Source organism: Oryctolagus cuniculus, chromosome 18 (genome assembly GCF_051225735.1).
Source record: "Oryctolagus cuniculus isolate XC-2025 breed Fujian yellow rabbit chromosome 18, ASM5122573v1, whole genome shotgun sequence".
Taxonomy (NCBI): Eukaryota; Metazoa; Chordata; class Mammalia; order Lagomorpha; family Leporidae; genus Oryctolagus; species Oryctolagus cuniculus.
This window is the reverse complement of record NC_142884.1, coordinates 5,330,157-5,346,558: the sequence shown is the minus strand read 5'-3', so window position 1 is coordinate 5,346,558 and position 16,402 is coordinate 5,330,157. Positions and strand designations below refer to the sequence as shown.

General features: G+C 45.4%; 1 protein-coding gene and 2 pseudogenes across 5 annotated transcripts in view; 1 reads left to right on the top strand and 2 right to left on the bottom strand.

Annotated features, from left to right (window-relative positions):
- Window positions 1-16,402, top strand: part of ORYCUNV1R1504 (vomeronasal 1 receptor oryCunV1R1504) — a 119,762-nt gene that overhangs the window by 63,364 nt on the left and 39,996 nt on the right. The gene's annotated exons all lie outside the window — the stretch shown is intronic.
- LOC100338632 (glycine cleavage system H protein, mitochondrial pseudogene) lies at window positions 1,855-2,397 on the bottom strand (annotated as a pseudogene).
- ORYCUNV1R-PS1558 (vomeronasal 1 receptor oryCunV1R-ps1558 pseudogene) lies at window positions 6,738-7,523 on the bottom strand (annotated as a pseudogene).

Genomic DNA, 16,402 nt, shown 5'->3' with positions numbered 1-16,402 from the left:
CCCACTCCTTGGAATTTACCCAAAGGAAATGAAATTGGCAAACAAACAAGCTGTCTGCACATTAATGTTTATTGCAGCTCAATTCACAATAGCTAAGACCTGGAACCAACCCAAATGCCCATCAACAGTAGACCGGATAAAGAAATTATGGGACATGTACTCTATAGAATACTATACAGCAGTCAAAAACAACGAAACCCGGTCATTTGCAACAAGATGGAGGAATTTGGAAAACATCATGCTGAGTGAATTAAGCCAGTCCCAAAGGGACAAATATCATATGTTCTCCCTGACTGGTGACAACTAACTGAGCACCAAAGGGGAAACTTGTTGAAATGAAATGGACATTATGAGAAACAGTGACTTGATCAGCTCTTGTCCTGATGGTTGATGTACAATGTAATACTTTATCCATTTTAGTATTTTTTTTGTTCTAGTACTGTTGGTTGAACTCTGTAATTAACACACAATTATTCTTAGGTGTTTAAATTTTAACTGAAAAGTGATCCCTGTTAGGAATTTGGAAAACATTATGCTGAGTGAAATAAGCCAGTCCCAAAGGGACAAATACCACTTGTTCTCCTTGATAGGTGACAACTAACTGAGCACCAAAAAGGAAACCTGTTAAAGTGAAATGAACACTATGAGAAACGGTGACTTGATCAGCCCTCACCCTGACTGTTGATGAGCAACTTGATATGTTATCCCTCTTAGTATTTTTTTGTTTGTTCTACTTAATACTTTTGGTTGAATACTGTAATCAATACACAATTCTTCTTAAGTGCTGAAACTTAACTGAAAAGTAATCACTGTTAAATATAAGAGTGGGAATAAGAGAGGGAAGAGATGCACAATTCAGGACATGCTCAAGCTGACTTACCTCAAACGACAGAGTTAGAAACATACCAGGGGATTCCAATTTAATCCCATCAAGGTGGCATGTACCAATGACATTTCACTAGTCCCAGTGATCAATTTCAGTTCACAATTGATCATAATGATAGGACTAAGAACCAAAGAGATCACAGAAACAAGAATAGTGTCTGCAATTACTAGCTGATAGAATCAAAAAGGGAGAGAATGATCCAACATGGGAAGTGAGATACACAGCAAACCCATAGAATGGCAGATGTCCTAAACAGCACTCTGGCCTCAGAATCAGCCCTTAAGGCATGCGTATCCAGCTGAAAAGCCCATGAGAGTATTTCAGGCATGGAAAGCCAACACACTCTGAAAAAAAAAAAAACCTAAATGAAAGATCTCTGTGAGTGAGATCCCAGTGGAAAGAACAGGTCATCAAAGAAGGAGGTACCCTTCTCTGAAGGGAGGAGAGAACTTCCACTTTGACCATGGCCTTGTCTAAAAATTATCAGAGTCGGTGAACTCAGGGGGCTTCCATAGCCTTGGCAGCTCATGACAAGAGCCTAGGGTGATTACTGATGCCATAAAGAAGAGTGTCAATTTGTTAAGTCAACAACAGGAGTCACTGTGCACTTACTCCTCATGTAGGATCTTTGTCCTTAGTGTGCTGTACATTGAGATTTAATGCTACAACTATTACTCAGATAGTATTTTTCACTTTATGTTTCTGTGTGGGAGCAAACTGTTGAAATCTTTACTTAATGTATGCTAAACTGATCTTCTGTATATAAAGAGACACGAAAATGAATCTTGATATGAATGGAAGGGGAGAGGGAATGGGAAATGGGAGGGTTGTGGGTGGGAGGGACGTTATGGGGGGGAAGCCATTGTAATCCATAAGCAGTACTTTGGAAATTTATATTCATTAAATAAAAGTTAAAAAAAAAAAACACGAAAAAAAGAGAAAACTGTGCTGGAATAAGTTATTCCATACTAGTTCATGTAAGGGTTCCACTTTAATTTCTCAATAGATTTTATGTATTTCTCATAGGCTTCTTCACTCATTAGTTCATCTAGTTCTGAAGGGTTACTCAGCGTCATCTTGATCAGCCAACCATCTTCATAACAAGATTTGTGGATAAGTCCTGGGTTTTCTGCAAGGGCTTCTTTAATTTCAGTTACTTCTGATAGAGGAGAATAGAGTTCGCTAGCAGCTTTCACACTTTCCAAGGCACCAAATTCATCTTGTTTTTTCAATTTTGTCCCAACTTCAGGCAGACTGCAATAAACAACATCTCCCAAAGCTTCCTGTGCAAAATTGCTGATTCACACTGTTCCACTACCATTTTCTGTTGTTATCCATTCATGTTTCTCTGTGAGTTTACGCACTGAGATCAGAGCGGGTCCAGTGCCCAGCGTCGGAACGGCGCCCGCCCACAGCCACCAGGGCAGAGGCGAGCAGGGCGCAGCGGGCGCAGAGGCCGTGAGCAGCCTACAAGTCGCGGCCCGCACGCTCCACACCACTCGCAGCGCCATATTCGCAGTTTAGGAATATGTATTTTTATATAATTCACTACAATAGAAAATCAATATAATACACTAAATGTATCCCAGCTTAATTGGAAGTCTTTAGTATGAACAAATTCAACACAGTCCTTTAGATGCAATTTCTTTTGGGTTGACAGCAACACTTTTTGTTATATTTTATGTCCTATAAATGCCAATAAGTCTATCTAAAATCTCAAACATGTGGTTTCAAAGAGAAATTATGATGAACTGGGCATTTTTGTTCACATAGATACAATGCAACAATGGACACATTTTTAAAATCAAAGGCTGCATCAGTTTCATCCATGAAGTAAAGGGGAGTGGGTTTGTAATGATGGAAAGCAAACTCTAAAGCCAAGGAACGAAGTGTTTTCTCTCCTCCTGAATGGTTGAAGATCTTCCAACTTTCCTTAGGTGGTGGAACACTGCACAGGATTCCTTCAGAGAAAGGATCCAAGCTGTCTCTAAGCTCCAGTTCAGCTTCCCCTCCCAAGGTAAGCATCTGGTAATTCTCTTGTATTTGTTATTATATAAAAGTCTGCCATAAATTTATTAAGCCTGTGTTTCCGCAGATCTTCATATGCTTGTCTAAAATTATCTCTTTCATAAGTAATTTTGTCCAATTCTTCCTTCTTTTTATATTCTGCAATGGCACCAAGGTTTGGTTTCATTTCATGACACTGGGCTACCAAAAGTGAAATCTGACTTGTTATGGAATCTCTATTCTTGATTGCTTCAAAATCTTCTTAGCTCAAAACTGAAACTTCTTCAACAGGATTATCTTTTACGGGATACAATGATTTTTTAAGATTTATTTATTTATTTGAAAGTCAAAGTTACACAGAGAGGAGAGGCAGAGGTAGAGAAAAGTCTTCCACCCACTGGTTCTCTCTCTAATTGCCGGCAATGGCCAGAGCTGCACCAATCCAAAGCCAGGAGCCAGGAGCTTCTTCCGGTCTCTCATGTGGGTGCAAGGACCCAAAAACTTGGGCCATCTTTCACTGCTTTCCCAGGCCATAGCAGAGAGCTGGATCAGAAGTGGAGCACCCAGGACTCGAACCAGCACCCACATGGGATGCTGACACTGCAGGTGGCGGCTTTACCAGCTACGTCTCAGTGCCACCCCCTCAATGGTATTTTTGAGATCTCTGTTGCGTTTGTATTTCTTATGACCTCTGTTGCTTTATCCTCAAGACTTTTTAGCTCTGCTGTTAGGTCTTCTACTTCTTTCTCAGAATCTTTTATTTCTTTCTCTGTACTAATCACAGATTCTTGTGCTTTTTAAAGATTTCTGTCAGCCATCTTGAATGCTACTTGGACTTTTGTAGTAGCAGAAGTACATTCATCTAATTACTTATTTATTTTATCAAGTTTGTCTTTTTGGGCCTTGAGTTTATGGTTATAGTGATCTTGTGTAATCATTTAACCTGAGCTTCCACAGTACCTGCTTTCTTAGCCACAGCATCACATAAAGCACTAACATTTTCTTCTAGCAAGTTCTGCTTTTTTGGTCAGGGGCTGTAGTAAATTCATTAGTTTCAAGTTCCTTCACTTGGACAGTCAGATACTTTTCTTGCTCTAAGAGTTGCTGGATGCTCGCAGTGAACTTGTAGTTAATCTTTACCTGACACATAATCCTACACAGTGCAGAGTACAGTGTGGGACTTAGGTCCCTAAGAATGTTCTGCAATGAGCAAACAGGACATTAGCAGACCTCTCACCTCAAATGTTCGTCGGTTCAAAAACCCCTAAGAAACTGTATATTTTAGAGAGTCTAGACTGCCTGAGGCTCCTAGAAGCAGAGGGAGCAATTGCTGGTGCAGATTCTGGGACAGCTGAGCTATATGCACCCCAGTGGTTGTGGGCCTGAAGTATGAGGCAGGACTGGCGGCAGTAGAGGAGGCTGGCTCCAGAGCAGGGATTGAAGGGCATCCAAAGCATGCATAGTAAGTAGCTGGTTTTGGGTTAGCCTAAGTTAGGTCTCCAATCTGTTCTCAGGTTGTCTTGTGTTATTGGCAGTGTTGGAACTCAGACTCCAGCCTCCAGAATTGTGCAGAAATAAGTTTGTGTTGCTTCAAGTTACCCAAGGTGTGGGGACCTGTTACAGCAGCTCTTGGAATAAAAGTCTCTGCCACCCCTTTTCCTCTGCCATGTCCAGGACTTCACGCCCCCAGGGTCTCCATGCAGGGGCATCACATCCCCGTGACGCCTTCATTAGTAGGTTCCTACAGCAAATTACAAGGTTGCTGGCTTTCTGAAGGGTAACACATTGTTTAGTTCCCACTTTGAGGCAGGGGGTCAGGCCTGCCAGCAGGCAGCCCCATTGCCTCAGCCTTTCAGTAAGGGCAAAAAGAGGCCACGGTAGAAGCACCTACTAGACTGAGTGACCCTCTGCTGAACCAAGAACAGAGGAGTGTGGGCCCAAACCCAGGCTTCCATCAAAAATCTAACCCAAGAAATCACAAGTGAACAGAATTCTGAGGGCACCCCCTAATAGCTTAAGGACTGCCACAGGGCCCCACTGTTTTAAAAAAAATGTTTATTTCTAGGCCGGCGCCGCGGCTCACTAGGCTAATCCTCCGCCTAGCGGCGCCAGCACAATGGGTTCTAGTCCCAGTTGGGGCACCGGATTCTGTCCCGGTTGCCCCTCTTCCAGGCCAGCTCTCTGCTGTGGCCTGGGAAGGCAGTGTAGGATGGCCCAAGTGCTTGGGCCCTGCACCCCATGGGAGACCAGGAAAAGCACCTGGCTCCTGGCTCCTGCCATCGGATCAGCGCGGTGCACCGGTCACAGCACGCTGGCCGCGGCGGCCATTGGAGGGTGAACCAACGGCAAAGGAAGACCTTTCTCTCTGTCTCTCTCTCTCACTGTCCACTCTGCCTGTAAAAAAATTAAAAAATAAAAAAATGTTTATTTCTTTATTTGAAAGGCAGAATATCAGAGAGGCAAACACAAACACACACACACACACATACACCCTCACAGAAAGAGAGAGAGAGAGAAAGTCTTCTACCCACTAGGTCATTCCCAAGTGGCTTCAATTGCCAGAGTTGTGTGTATCCAAAGCCAGGAGCCAGGAGATTCCTCGGAGTCTCCCACATGGGTACAGGAGCCCAAGGACTTGAGTGGTCTTCCATTGCCTTCCCAGGCCATAGCAGAAAGCTGGATCAGAAATGGAGCAGGCCACGTGGGTGCGGGGGCTCAAGGACTTTGGACATCTTCCCAGGTGTCTTTGGCTGCTTTCCCAGGTGCATTGGTGGGGAGCTGGATTGGGGGTGGGGCGGCCGGGACTCAAATCGGTGCTCATATGTGATGCCAGCACTTGCAGACCATGGCTTTGATTTGTTGCGGCACAGTGCTGGCTCCTAAAATTAATATCTCTTTGAAAACCAACACATTTTTAGAGTTGGTTAAACCTCTTTGTCACCATTCCCAGGTCTTAACTAATTACTTTTGCCTTCAAAGTAAAGACTGTTTTAAATGTACATGTTATGGTATTCTTGACATTTTTGAATGCATTAGAAATACATGATACAGCTATACAGTATTATTTTGTGGTTTGAATTTTTTCATAAATGTTATATCAATTATAAAAAAAAAAAAGAAATGGAGCAGGGGCTGGCACTGTGGTGCAGCAGGTTAAGCCACCGCCTGCAACACCAGCATCCCATATGGGTGCCAGTTCAAGTCCCTGCTGCTCCACTTCCAACCAGCTCTCTGCTATGGCCTGGGAAAGTAGTAGAAGATGGCCCAAGTCCTTGGATCACTGCACCTGCATGGGAGACCTGGAAGACTCTCCCAGCTCCTGGCTTTGGATTGCCACAATCTGGCCATTGCAACCATCTGGAGAGTGAACCAGCAGGTGGAACACCTCTCTCTCTCTCTCTGCCTCTGCCTCTCTGTAACTCTGCCTTTCAAATAAATAAATACTTTTAAAAAAAAGTATAGCAACTGGGACTCAGACCAGTGCCCATATGGGATGCCAGCACCACAGCTGGCAGCTTTACCAGTTACACCACAGTGCTGGCCCCTGGACCCCACCTTCTAAAGGATACACCAGCACCAAATAGTGCCACCCAGGGACCAAGCCTCTAACACATGGACCCTCCCTCGCTCAAACTGAAATCCAAACCAGAGCACCCCTTTCCCTGATTTTTTTTCTCTGCTCTGTCACTCTCTTGCATGCTTTCACCTCTCCAAACACTCCAGCTTTCCCCACATGCACCTCCACAAAGTGACAACACTCACTCCCCTGTGTCACATGCTGTGAAGAACACCCTGGGGGCCGTGGCAGTGTAGGAAGGACTACTGATGACGGAGGCCGAGGTGTTCAACAGCCACCAGCAGTCTCATCCAAAACATGAAAATAAATAAAGATGATGGAAGAAAAGGAACCCAAGCATACAAATGTGCTCACTAGGATTCTTTGGGGAGCTGTGATCTCGGGCAGCATCTTGGCAAGATGTTGCTCTTATGAATGTGTTGGACCCTCTTCCTGTGCCAGTGCAGAATGAAAACCATGGAGCCACTGGCCCAGAGCATAAGCAGAAACCACAAGACATCATGGCAGGTCGACAACTGTCTGTGTGTCTTGGTCACCTGGGGCAGCAGAACAGTATCCAAAATCTATAGTTTTTGTCATATTGTCATTTCTCAATTTGTCACTCATAAGTTTAGGAATCTCTGATAATTATCAGCGTGTGCAAGACCCAGCACAGGACACTGGAAAGGCTAATGACCTTTGGAGCTTTGGCTTTGATTCTGCCCATCTGGAGTTCATGGGGCTGATGGTGATGGCCTGGAAGACACTCAAGAGGCAGGTGGTGCTGATGGAGGTGCCCCTGGCCACTCTGTGCCCCTAGACACGCCTGCCTGCATTGATGATCACTGAGGCAATGCTTCAGCCCGAGAGCCGCCATGGTCTCTGGGATTCCTCTGGAGAGAATGACCAGGAGTTGGCCACAGCTAGGTGCCTGAGAATCAAACCTGTGCACAGTGGCTTACATCCTGTGAAGGAACTGAAACGATGGCCACCCAGAAATGATGAATCCCATAGGATTCCCAGGAAAATCTGGAAGAGAAGATGTTCCAACTGTTGACTCTGTGTTGTCCTCTCTTTTTTCCCAGGGGTCTGACTATAACATTCAAAGCAGAGGGTTCTGCATGGAGACGTGGGATGGGAGCTACTTTTTATGAAAATAATCCAGGATTCATGGCTAAACCATTCTCTTCACAGACAATTTCTTTCTGATATATATTCTTTCTTCAGAATATTTCCAAACTTGGCTGTGTTGCTTTACCCAGGATTTGAAATGCGTAGCTCAGAGTGACTAATGCTTACCTAGTCTCTCTACTTTAACAGTCATAAGACCACACAGGGGGCAGTGCTATGGCATGTTAGGCAGGTTAAGCCACTGCCTGCAGTGCCAGCATCCCATATGGGCCCACATCCAAGTCCCGGCTGTCCCACTTCCAATCCAGCTCTCTGCTTCCCCACCTGGGAAAGCACTGGAAGATGGCCAAAGAGCAAGGGCCCCTGCAACTCATGCAGGAGACCTGGAAGAAGCTCTGGGATCCTGGCATCAGCCTGGCCCAGTATGGGTGTTGGAGCCATCTGGGGAGTAAACCAGTGGATGGAAGAACAATCTCAATCCCTCTCTCTCAGTCTTTCTGCCTCTCTCTCATCTCCCTCTCTCTGTGTAACTCTTCCAAATAAGTCTTGCAAAAAAGACCATTATTATGACCTAGTTATATTTTCCTTTCAAGATAAAGTTCATTTAGCTAAATGGAGTCATATGACTCATCTAAATATTGGTGGAGTCAATTATTGAATTTGGTAGCCTGGTCATGGTGACATTGGTACTTTGTTCTGTGCTATACAATCACAGAGAATGATCATCTTCATTAAGTAATCCAAAGACCTGGCCATCTTCTACTGCTTTCCCAGGCCACAGCAGAGAGATGGATCAGAAGTGGAGCAGCCGGGTCTTGAACTGGCTCCCATATGGGATGCCAGCGCATTAGACTAGGGCATTAACCCACTGCACCACAGTGCTGGTCCCCAAAATAAAATTCTGAGATGTGTTATTTTGTGAATTGAATGCATTTAAATGGAGGAAACACAAGAATGAGCTTGAACATGACAGAATTTAAAACTAGACACAGCATCAAAGGACACATTGAACCTGAAGGACACTGAAGTCCTAAATGCCCTGCTGTCTGAAATCCTCAAGCAGAAATACAACTTTTCCTGAAAGTCTTCTTCCTAGCTTCAGAAAGCAAGATTGTCCCACCTGGATCAACAGACAGCATTGATTTTCAGGACAGGTATATTTACACTACCATCTCCATAAACATGTGTCAACCTGGTGTGAGAGAAACATGATTTTTTCAGCAATTGCCTCTCAGCCATGTTGGTAAACAGAGATGAATGATCCCATTAGCACCAACCAACTCCTCACATGCACAGCAGTGTTACTGAAATAACTTGAGGAATCATGTACATTTCTCTATGATTTCTATACTGCAGGCTGCAATTATAATTGTGATTTCTGAATTAGACTCCTCACAAAAATTAGGCTTTATTACTTTTTGTAGCTTTTATTGAATGGATGCAAATTTCATAGGTACAACTTTAGGACTACAATGGTTCTTCCCCCACACCCACCCTCCCAGCCCACTCCCATCCTGCCTCCTCCTCCAATTCCAGGAGTTGGGATGAACATTTGGCACAGCTGCTAAGGCACCACTTGGAACTGAAGTGCTTAGGTTCAAGTCCCAGCTCCCTGTAATGGGCATCCTGGAGATGCTCACGTTCTTGGGGCCTTGCTCCCTACAGGGGAGATCCTGACTGTGTCTTCAGGCTGGCCCAGCACCAGCTATTGTGTACGTCTGAAGAGTGAGTCAGTGGTGTGGATCTCTCTCACCCTATTTTCTACCTATTTATCTACATCTGCATCTCTATTTCATCTCGATCTCTGCCTTTCAAATCAATAAACTTTTTAAAAACAGTCATCCTTAGAAGGGTTTCTGGAAACACACTGGGAGCAGTTAGAGATTGGTGTAGGATCTCAGATCCCCAGTCGCTCTCCACAAGCTCAGCCCAAGTCTAAGAATTACTTTTTCTTCCTCTGTGGCTTTTGCACCTCCTCTGAAACCCTTTTGCCAAACAGACCACTTATCCATACGCAGCCCCTGGTGTGCCTCCTTCCTTTACAAACTGTCTCCACATTGAAGGAGAAAATACTCAGCTGACTTCTCTAGGCTGCCAGGAAGTTGGGCTCAGGGGACAGATGCGACCCCCTGCTTGTGTGCAGGGGAAGCAGCCAGACCACAAGAGACCAGTTCATGACTCCATGGCCTCAACTCCCCACAGAAACACATTTATCGCCTCACTTGGACTTCAGTGACAGTTGAGAAGAAACAGAAAACAAAAGTAGCAAAGCTTTCTCCCAGTTCCCAATTCACAGAAACAATTAAAAGTTTCTAATGAGCATCTCCAGAGAAATTTCCAGAGTTTGGAAGAATCTCTTCCATTTTCATAATACCTGGAGGCAGACTGACTCTCACAGGTGGAAGCAGGCAAGGGGGCAGTGATGAGGTAATCACAGGGTGAGAGATGAGGTAACCACAGGGAAACTAGAGGAGTGTTTGCAATGTTGGATTCTCAAAAATAATATACATCATTATGTGCAATGTGTTTTTTCAAATATGTATAGGTTGTGAAAGGCTGTACTGAGCTAATTAATATATACACTACTTAGCATACTTTTGTGGAAAGAACACTTAGAATTTATTCTCTTGGAGGTGTCCAAGAATATAGTACAATATTATTGGCTCTGTACTGCAGCCACTATTCTTTACTTCTGTGAATTCAAATTCCTACACTTCCCAAGCAAGAGTATATGGGATCATGGAGTATGTGTCCCTCTCCTGTGTCTTCCTTTCCTAACTTACTGGAGTGTCTTCAGATTCATCCATGTTGTTGAAAATGACATAGCATCACTCTTTTTCAATCATCATCATTCGTTTTCCTTTGTGGGTGTACAGCATTTTCTTCATTCCTGTATTTTCCATTGGTGGAACTTAGATTCCATATCTTGGCTGCAGTGATGATGGTGCAATGAATGTGGGAGTGCAGGCGTCCTTGAACATGCTGATTGTCATTTCCTGGACATATATGCCCTGCTGTGAGATTGATGGGTCCTGTGGTACTTCCATTTTTATTTTTGTGAGGAATTCCCATGTTGTTTTCTACAGTGCTTGAACTAATTTGAATTCCCACCAACAATGTGTAAAGATTCCTTTTTTGTCACATCTTTTTTTTTTCAGATTTATTTATTTATTTGGAAGGCAGAGTTACAGAGAGGCAGAGGCAGAGAGAGAGACAGAGAGATCTTCCATCTGCTGGTTCACTCCCCAATTGCCCTCAATGGCTGGAGTTATGCAAATCTGAAGCCAGGATCCTTGAGCTTCTTCCAGGTCTCCCACAAAGTGCAGGGCCAAGGACTTGGGCCATCTTCCACTGCTTTCCTAGGCAGCAGCAGAGAGCTGGATCAGAATGGAGCAGCCAGGTCTCAAATTGGCACTCATGGGGGATGCCGGCACTGCAGGTGGCAGCTTTATCCATGCAAAATTTAAATACCTTATTCAGGGGAGGGATAAAATTATACACTATTGAAAGAAAACCTGCAAGTCACATGAGGTTCTCCATCAATGTATTCATGAAACACTAAGAAAATTTGCATGAGTGTTCACCTGCACAGGACTGCCTCTCTGTAACTCTGCCTTTCAAATAAATAAATTAACCTTAAAAAAGGAAAATAAATACACAACTAATGACAAAATAGAGCAATATGTATGCAGGCAGACAAACATGATTGTATTGACTATAGACATGGCTGAGTTGTATTTTGATCTCACCTCACATGTCTGAAAGTATGCAGTGCTTAAAACTATCATCAAAATCTTAACTTAGAGGTAAAAAACCAGGGGCCAGGGCTGTGGTGCAGTAGGTTAAAGCCCTGGCCTGAAGTGCCAGCATCCCATATGGGTGCCAGTTCTAGTCCTGGCTGCTCCTCTTCCAATTCAGCTCTCTGCTATGGCCTGGGAAAGCAGTAGAAGATGGCCCAAGTCCTTAAGACCCTGCACCTGTGTGGGAGACCCAGAAGAAGCTCCTAGCTCCTGGCTTCGATTAGTGCAGCTCTGGCCGTTTCGGCCTTCTGGGGAGTGAACCAGCGGAAGGAAGACCTGTCTCTATCTGTTTCTGTCTCTGTCTCTCTCTCACTCTCTCTCTCTCTCTCTCTCTCTGAATCTCTCTGTAACTCTGTCTTTCAAATAAATAAAATAAACCTTAAAGAAAAATCCAGATAACTTACTGATGTAAGGGAATCTACCCTGACTGAACACCTGACAACAACAACAACAACAAAACTCCCACAAATAGAGGATTTCAGAGAATGAGATAAACATTAATTCAGAAAATCAGGCATAAGCCTCCATGTACCACTACAGAACAATTCCTCTAGATGGCTCCAGTTCTTCGCTGTGACAGAGCACCTGTGAAGACCAGGCAGGGGAGTCACTGGCCTGAGAAAATGCATTCCCATTCAAAAGCAGCTCTGATGAGAAAAGTGTAATGAAACAGAGTTCAGACAATACAGAGAAATATCATTAGATGAGTTACAGTTTGTAAAGATTTATTTGTTTGTTTATTTGAAAGCTGGAGTTACAAAGGCAGAGAAAGGGAGGGAGGGAGGGAGGGACGGAGAGGGGAGAGAGAGAGAGAGAGAGAGAGAGAGAGAGAGAGAGAGACTTCCATCGCTGTTTCATTCTCTAAATGGCTGCAATGGCTGGAACTGGGTCAATGGGAAGCCAGGAGCAAGAGCTTCTTCCAGGTCTCCTACTCAGGTGCAGGGGCCCAAGGACTTCAGCCAGCTTCTATGGCTTTCCCAGGCCATAGCAGACAGCTGGATCTGAAGTGGAGCAGCCGGGACTTAAATTCACACACATATGGGATGTTCGCCCTGCAGGTGGCGGCTTTACCCCCTACACCACAGCACCATCCCCAATGAAGTGAATCTTTAAAAGACATTTTGCTTTTCTACACCAAGAATCCCTCCATTTTTCTTCAAAACAGAGGCCTGAGACCCAGTCATGAAAAGCAGAGGCTTCCACAAAACGCTGTGTAAGCAGATGGAATGCTAGGGGTTAGGAATTCGGGGAGGGAAGGCAGGGTCCTGTGGTGTTCCAGCATCACGTCCCTGTACAAAGCCCTTGAGCAGGGTCCAGGCAGCCCAGTGCCTCCCACAGAAACCTGTGGCTCTGAACATAAATGTCCCTGAAATTCAAAGCATCATCATAGCAGACTAAACAGCCATGCTGAGAGTTCTTGACTCTAGATGCAGTGGGAGAGGCAGGTGAGGGCACTGATGTAGCTGAGTGACTCAGTCGGGTACTCATGGTTATGACATGGGGTTGACATAAGTCCACAGAACCAGGGCAGATACTAGCGTTTAATGGACTGCAACACGTAGACCAAGGCACCAGTAGATGGATCCGTGATGTGTGTGTAGCACACAGGGGAACACGAGGCTCCTTACTTTCATAGATGGAAAGATCACGAAGACTTATAGGGGTCCATCTCAGATTTTAGGAATATAACATCTAGGGTGTATCAAAATGCAGACGCTGTTAACATGCAGATGCTGATGCAAGGAGATCAGGGTGGACGCTGAGTCTCTGCACTTCTGACCAGCAAGCATAAAAGGGCTTCTTGCCCCATGCGTGACCCATTCCCTCCTCCCCCACCCCATTTCTTCCCTTTAGCTGAGACCCTTGGTGCCGAACCAGACCATTCTAGACTCCTTGCAACGCAACTGGCAAACAGATAAGCTGCACGGGGCATCTTGTGAAACAGATGAGAGGGAAGCTCCCAGAGGCTTCAAAGAGCCCCTGCTCTCCCACCAGCTGCCTTCCACCTCTCCCCACCCCACCCAGGATTGGCAAATTCCCTCCAAAACCAGATAACAGCTCAGCTCTAGATGCACAGTCTCTTCCGAGATTTGCTTCAATAGAGCAACTTGTCTCTGCTGAGCTCGCTCTCTGTGTCCTTTTTCTATCTCCTTTCTGAGGTTAGGAAAGGCCAGACCCCCGACCTATTCCAAACCCAACTGAGCACACCTCTGAAGACGATGTCTCAGCTCCAGGGCCACACATTATAATATAAGAAAGTAGGACTGAGGGAGGTCCCAGACAAGATCAGCACACCTGAAAAGAATGCTTTATTGCTATGTAAGAGCCAGCGTTCAGAATAATATGACATCCACACATTTCACTTCCCAGTTTCCAATCATGAGAGAAAACGTGTACACACACACACTTGCTATCAAGAAGTAGTATGGGCTTGTATGATGCTTGCATAATGGGAGAATAAGGCCAAATTGTTAAATTTAGGTGTGGTCATTGAACTCTTTTTTATACTTAGTGTATTATTTGAAATATTTTAAAATCAGGGCCGGCGCTATGGCATCCTGGGTAAAGCCACCACATGCAGTGGCATCAGTTCCAGTCTGCATGGAAAACCCGGAAGAAGCTCCTGGCTCCTGTCTATGGATCAGCCCAGTTTCCCGCCACTGCTGCCATTTGAGGAGTGAACCAGGGGATGAAAGATCTCTCTCTCTCTCTCTCTCTCTCTCTCTCTTGCTATCTCTCCCTCTCTCTACCTGTCAATCTACCTCTCCAATAAATAAATAAATCTTTAAAAATAAATGAAGAACCTGCTAGCCATCTTTTCCCCTGCCTCCTCCCTCCACTCTCCCGAGTCTCTGCTACCCACCATTTTTTACTTAACTCCTGTGAGAACAGCACTTTTAGATTTCAAGCAGTTTCTCGCTTTTTTTTTTTAAGAATTTATTTATTGGCCAGCGATGCAGATCATGACCAGGATAATCCTCAGCCTGTGGCACCGGCACCACAGGTTCTATGCCCAGTTGCAGTGCCGGATTCTGCCCTGGTTGTTCCTCTTCCAGTACAGCTCTCTGCTGTGGCCCAGGAAGGCAGTGGAGGATGGCCCAAGTGCTTGGGCCCTGCACAGGCTTGGGAGACCAGGAGGAAGCACCTGGCTCCTGGCTTTGGATCAGCACAGCATGCTGGTCATGGTGGCCATTTCTGGGGTGAATCAACAGAAGGAAGACCTTTCTCTCTGTCTCTCTCTCTCACTGTCTAACTCTGCTTGTCAAAAAAAAAAAAAAATTGTTTATTTATTTGAAAGTCAGAGTTGCACAGAGAGAAGAGGGGCAGAGAGAGGCCTTCCATCCATTGGGTCACTCCCCAATTGGCTGCAACGGCCAAAGCAAGGAGCCAGGAACTTGGTCCAGGTTTCCCACACAGGTGCAGAGGCCCAAGGACTTAGGCCATCTTCCTCTGCTTTCCCAGGCCATAGCAAGAGAGCTGGATTGCAAGTGGAGCAGCTGGTGTCAGGGTTTTTAACCACAACCGAGAACAACAACCAAGACCACGCTGAGCAAAGAAAGTTTTATTAGGGTGAAGAACTGCTGGGAGCAGCCTCAGAGAGGGAGGAGCTCAGGGCTCATGTGTTTCGCTGGGGCTTTATAGGGAACTGTGTCAAGGGAGGAGGGAGATGGGTGGGAGATGAGTTGGAGTGGCCGAACAGAGATGAGGGATGCAGTCTAGAACAGCTGGAGGGGATACCAGGTACCATGACACAGGGAGTCCCTGACACAGGGTGTCCCTGGGGCTGCCTGATTCAAAGCTGGGGCAGTGAGAGGGACCTGGAGGAACAGGATGTCTCCCTGATTAGCAGCTGGGACACACTGTGTGCTCGGGAGGCTGTCCAGGTGCTGAGCACCTCTGTGCTTTGGTTTTCCTGTCACCAGGAAAGAAGGGGGGAGGGGTCTTGGACAAAGTGGATTCAGGACTCACAGCCAGGACTCCAATAGGGGCCCATGTGGGATGCTGGCACTGCAGATGGCAGCGTCACCGCTACGCCACAGCACAGGCTCCTGAAGCAGATTCTTAAGACAGCAATAACTTGTCTGGAGATCCCACCCGTGACACACAGCTTTCCTGCCACTTTCTACAGCTGAACACTACAGTGAAAATTATTTAAGTGTATACCTTTGGTTATGTATTTTATCCATGCAAAATTTAAATACCTTATCCAGAGGAGGGATAAAATTATACACTATTGAAAGAAAACCTGCAAGTCACATGAGGCTCTCTCTTACTGTATCCATGAAACATTAAAGAAATTTGCAAGAGTGTTCACTTACACAGGACTGCACAGCAACCAAGAAAATAAATACACAGGGGCAGGCACTGTGCCATAGCAGGTGGAGCCGCTTCCTGCAGTGCCAGCATCCCATATGAGCTCCGGTTCAAGTCCCAGCTGCTCCACTTGCTATCCAGCTCTCTGTTGTGGCCTGGGAAGGCAGTGGAGGATGGCCCAAGTACTTGGGGTCCTGCACCTTTGTGGGAGACCCAGAGGAAGTTCCTGGCTCCTGGCTTCAGATCAACAAACTCCGGCCATTGTGGCCATTTGGGGAGTGAACCAGCGGGTGGAGAACCTGTCTCAGTCTCTCTCTCTCTCTTTTTCTCTGTCCACCTCTGCCTCTCTGAAACCTTGCCTTTCAAAAAAAAAATAAGTCTTAAAAAAAGGAAAATAAATACACAACTAATGACAAAATAGAGCAATATGTATACAGGCAGACAAACATGAGTTTATTGACTATAGACACAGGGCTGAGTTGTATTTTGATCTCACCTCACATTGTCTGAAAGTATGCAGTGCTTAAAACTATCATCAAAATCTTAACGTACAGGTAAAAATCCACGGGCCAGCTCGGTGGTGCAGCGGGTTAAAGCCCTGGCCTGAAGCACTGGCATCCCATATGGGCTCCAGCTCTAGTCCTGGCTGCTCCTCTTCCAATTCAGCTCTCTGCTATGGCCTGGGAAAGCAGTAGAAGATGGCCCAAG